Raw genomic sequence first — 5,902 nt, 5'->3', positions numbered from 1 at the left:
CACTAGGTATGGAACATTAGTACCAAACTTAACCGTTCCACCATCATTAATTTCTTCAATTTTATCAAAGTTACATAGATCACAAGTCATGTGATGTGAACAACTACTATCAATAATCCATGAGTCATTCTTGGTAACTTGTGAAATTATGGTAGTTTTATTCTCATACCTTTCGCCATTTGGATCTTCCTTAATTGCCACATAAACCATTTCAACTACTTTCCTATTATTGTAAAAACTAAATTCAGTATGCCCTTCCTCAAAAATGTAGCATGACTTATTTCCTTTGTCTTTGGAGTCCCCATTCTTCTTGTACTTGAAATATTTCTTTTCATTTCTATCATTTCTATTAGACTTGCTTTAGTTAGGACATTTAGCAACAAAGTGAACAACCTCATTACATTTGAAATAGATCAAGGAAAATTTACCTTTACATCTTGACAACCTTCTTGCAAGAAATGCTTCAAGCTCATCTAGATCATCTTTAGTTTCAGACCCACTTTCTTCTTTACCTTTCTTTTCTTTCTTTCAATTGCTAATGGTTAGTGAAGACTTAAATATATTTCCCATTGTAACCATAATTTTTTCATAATTACTCATCTCAAATGTGATGAATCACTCAACTAGACTGTGAAGTGTTAGATCATTTCTAGACATAGCTCTTACTTCTTGAATTGTAAATACTTCAATAATGTAAATAGGTAGAAGAGTTTTAATAACCTTTCTTACAATTTTAGAATCCATGATAGTTCCTCCAGTAACTTTGATTGCACTAACAACATCCTTTATTCGGTTCACATATTGTGCAACATTCTCACCTTTTATTTTTCTCATATCATCATACTTTCCTATGAGACTTTCACCTTTGGCTCTTCTAACATTATCATCTCCTCCACACACTAGTTTTAGTTTATCCCACATTTGATTAGCATTGGCACAATTCTTGATATCATCAAACTCAACATCATTGAGAGCATATGCAATCTCAATCATCATACTATTATGATTCCTCTTTTCATTCATTTTCTCCAAAATAAGGGGATCAACAGGTTAGTATATTCATTCTCCAACCAATATATGATATTATCTCCAATACTAAAAAGATGCAGCTTCATTTGGTCTTGCCATGATGAAAAGTTCTCCTTATTCAACCTTGGTACCTCTCTCTTATACATCTTCTATCTTTAGCTCATGTTCCTTTATAATTCTTTCTCCAAGAACTTAGCTTTTGTACCAAATTTTTAGATAACTCTAAGAGAGAGGGGAGGAGAGGGGTGTGAATATGTTATGTGCAGTTATTGTATAGTCCCTTCAAACTATTTCAGTACCAAAAAAAATCATAAACATTAATAGCAATCACTCGTTGTAGGCATTAAACTTATCTCTTTCATCCAAATATTTGCAAACTATTAACTCATTTTTCTTTGCATTACTGAGTATCGGTAAACTTTTCAGTTATTATGTAGTAATTACTTGGTTATTACTGAGCTATACTAAACTATAAAATATGAAAATTTTTTTGCAACACAAATAACACTCACACATTTGACATCATGATTTTAATGTGGAAACCTTTAGGAGGGAAAAACCACTTGGGATTGGAAACCCAATTTTTTTCACTCTTCTGAAGTGAGCTCTTCTAGGAGCCAACCTCGTTAAATATTTACATACACATTGTTAATGTGACATTGTTAGAGGATTTACACAAAAATATCATATAGACCGTATAATTCCTTGATCCTATCTAAAGAGTGGCATGATCTAAAGGACTTATAAACACCACCAACCAATGTTACCATACATGATTTCATAGACTTGTTAGGTCCACCCAGTTAATGAAATTTTCCCCTACAATGGTTAGAAAATAATAGTATAAATGATCTCTTAGGTATAGCACTACATTACTTGTTCATACCTATTTTTTGCTTGGTCTCTTTCTGATATCTATCCTCTAATCTCTTTACTTGGATGACTCACTGCCATCTTTCTTCTTCTTCAACTCTCCTTTGTGTTGGAGTAACCACCAATGTTGCCTTTCAGGATTCATGACATGGCTAACCACCTCCTATGTTCTATAAGTCTAGTGGTTGTATTGGGCATTGATAGGTCAATATTTTGGTGCAACAAAAACTCTAACTTGTAATAGGTGGTATTAGAGCTTGGTCACAAGTTTGAATCTCCTTGGGTAATGTCAAGGGGGGGATTGTTGGACTATCTACCAATGTTCCCCTTCAAGATTCATGAAATGGCTTAACCACCTCATGTGTTCTATAATTCTAGTGGTTGTATTTGACATTGATAGGTTGATCTTTTGGTGCAACGACAATTCTAGCTTATAATACTTTGATCTTCTTTCTTCTCTTCTTGGTTCACTTGGCATTTTTTTCTCCTTTAAACTTCAACAACTTCACACTTTGATCCCCTTCCTGATAATTTGATCAACATCTAACCAATAATTCCATCATAAACCAAAAACTTTCTCAACTCCTAAAATAATCATCTTTGTGTTTCTAGATTCTCCCAATTATTGTCTCTTAATTATGAACATTGATCTCAGATTCATTGCATGTAACCACTTAGAAAATAGAACTTTCATACATTTTTTTCTCATCCTTATCCTTCAATCTACATCATCAAACCTTCCTTGCATTTTCCATTTGTTGATCTTGTAACAAATTTCCACTCATGTCTTTGAACTTCTTGAACATTCCTTATTTCCATCAAAAGTCGGCATCAGATTCCATATTTAAAAATTTATTTTTCTTATTCTAACATGGTGAACATAATATTTCACTTGGGTAATATAATACTCAGTTAATACTAAACCTACTTAGGTAACACTGAACTTTCACTAAGAAAAACTATTGGTGAACATTGTAGTCACTCAGTGAATACAATCTTCCTTTATTTACTTTTTCACTTGGTATAACATGTATAGCTCATTGCATTACAAATATTTATTGATTGTAAAATAATCAAACCAACATTACATTACCACTGTACAACTCATTCATGTGCCCAATGAATACCATAGTCATCAAATCTATATTCAACATACTTTCTTCAAATCCTCTTCATCAATCAAGTCCTCTTCATCAATCATATTGATATAGCACTCTACTAAGTTAGCACAATGTCTAGCCAACTAAGACTTGACATCAATGAAAATATAACAACTAACATGACTCTTTTACATACATTCATAGCATCATCAATTACATTATTAGTTGGGGTTAATAACAACTAAAAAATAAAAATAAGATATTGAAGATATCATCTTAGTCAGAAAGGTTTTCATATCTATACCTTTTTGTATAAATATTGTACTATTGTAAATGAATGTTTGAGTAGTGGGATTAGCTTGCTACTTTTGTATTGTGGTACCAACTCCTAAAAAGGTTGAGGCTTCTAACAAGGAATAATCCTCTAGCAAGAATAGGCACACTATAGAGATGTAATAGACTCATAATAGGGTCAATATCTTTCACAAGATACTTTTGATTAGTGAATCATTTTGTGAGTACCATCCCCATTGGGGTTTTCCCTTGGCCAAAATTTCCCTAGCTAAAAAATAATGTTTTTATGAGTTGCATTGTGTTATGGTTATGTTTTTGATCATTTGTGCAAGTTTAAAGATTGTTAGTAACATCTATAGTTGGGAGAAATTTTGTGGAACACTGATTCACCCCATTCTTAGTATTTTGTATTTCTCACAAATATCAAGGGTTTGGAAGTAAAATAATACACATGTATGGTAAGCTATAAGAAAACCATTCATACAATAACATACTAGTCACATGTAATAATTATAATTCTTTATTACATATATTATAATGCCCCGCTCGGAGATCCTTGGAACAAGGAGTCAATACAAGCCAAGCTAATTTTTTTAAAACAAGTATGGATGTACATGACACTCAACATATGAGGATCATAAAGATCATAATGAAAGACTTAACCACAATCTTGACAACCAATGGATCTTCAAACACCACTACCAAATTGACACACTTCAAAATAAAAACCAAAGACAACAATAGAACAAGGAATCTCAGATCTATCAAAGCATGGAAAATTAAGAAAATCCAAAGGGTACTTAACACACCAAATTATGTTCCCCAAAAACTAGTGGAGATGCCCCCTATTTTTTTGTGTGAGGACAACAACTGACAGAATTTTGCATGAGGAAGTACAACATGCCACACAAGAAACTACCTTTCGTGCAAGGAAGTGCACCAAATGGTGTGAGGAAGTACTTGTCCTAGTAGCCAAAACACCCATAACTAGTGTGGGGTTTTGTGTGAGGGTACCAAGAGTTGAGCGAGAAAACCCAACACACCACGCAAACTTTTTCACTCTCACGCAAGGATCCAAAACAACAAGCCAAAAAACATTAAAGTAAAAAGCTAAGAAATGAAGTTCCTCCACATTGGGAGTACCAAATCCACAAATTGAGGCATAGACACTAGAACACTATAACTACAAGATGGATACTACCTCCAACCATCTAAATCCTAGCACTAAAGAATGTACTGAAAGCAACATTTTTTTGTACAAAAGCAACATCACAATGTACAAGAATAACAAACTCATGCACGGTTCCTCCCAACCATAATATTATCATGAGACCTCAAAGGTCCTATCTATCCCCCATGCATAACATTCCAAACTACTGACTGATCATCAAAGCTATCTTATGAGGATGTCACTACTAAATCATAATACATCATAAGAATAAGGAAATCTAACATGCTAAAAAGTAAAGCATTATATATTCTAACTAATCAAATCACATCATCTAAATCATATGTACATCATAATAAGGGAATGTGTCAACTAACTAACATTATCTAAAAATGATATCCAAGCATTCTAATGAAAGCATAAATCATAAGAAAGCATACTTCAAAACTTGAAGTATGAAGTGAAAAAATCAAGCAATAGTCCCACTAGAACAATAGACCATCTTTGTACACCGGTCCCTAGTAGAGGTGAAGGTAGCTATGCCTCCCAACCACATGGAACCCATAGGTCCACTCCTATTGTGTTGATGGAGATAATGATTCAACCACAAGCATACATAAAGAAAATGTCCATGGCTAACACTCACACTAGCTAGTAATGATGACTAAAACCAAGAATATGAGGCAATACAAGTACTACAAGTTTTGGTCAGACACTTAATGGGTTACTATGTAGGGGTTGACATCATGGAGAGTCACATGGTAATAGATAGTTTATAATTCCCAACAGAAGGAGAAAATCCAGAATATTTTTATTATCTTAATTTCATTACCAAACCAATATTTTATTTAGTTATTTCTTGACTAAAGCTTTTACATGCCAACCCTCAGGAAATAGTCACTAGGCTGTAGAAATAAAAGCCCCCTCCATATGCTACCTTACCCTATCCATGCTCATCCAATAATGAGTGCCCATAGGCATGTATATTTCCAACCCAACTCCAAATGATCATAACTCCTAGAAATACCACAGAAGATTGGCCCTTGCAAGTCACCTGACAAATGCATGTGCACGTGCTCATGTGTGGCACACCACCATCACAAAGATCATAACATAAGACTTGGATGAGAACATAATGAAAAATATACACAATTGAAATAGACTTAGGAGGATGGATGTGACATACATCCCAATGCAATAGAAAATTGCAACAATGGTCTAATTGGCATCCCAATGGATGATCCAGGTCCATGACCAACATCATGCCAAGAAAACCTAAAAAATTGGCCAGTATGCAAAATGATCTAAAAACCCCAAAACTAGAAAAATTTGAAAATAAAACCCATTTGGTATTAGGGCACAAAAGCCATGAAAATCCAATAATAAACAAGTTTAGACATTGTATGCAAAAATAACTAGCATAATGGTGCCAAACTCC

The sequence above is a fragment of the Cupressus sempervirens genome, chromosome 10 (genome assembly GCF_028749045.1).
Source record: "Cupressus sempervirens isolate cs-2001-9-10 chromosome 10, ASM2874904v1, whole genome shotgun sequence".
Classification (NCBI taxonomy): Eukaryota; Viridiplantae; Streptophyta; class Pinopsida; order Cupressales; family Cupressaceae; genus Cupressus; species Cupressus sempervirens.
Note: the sequence above shows the minus strand (reverse complement) of the source record.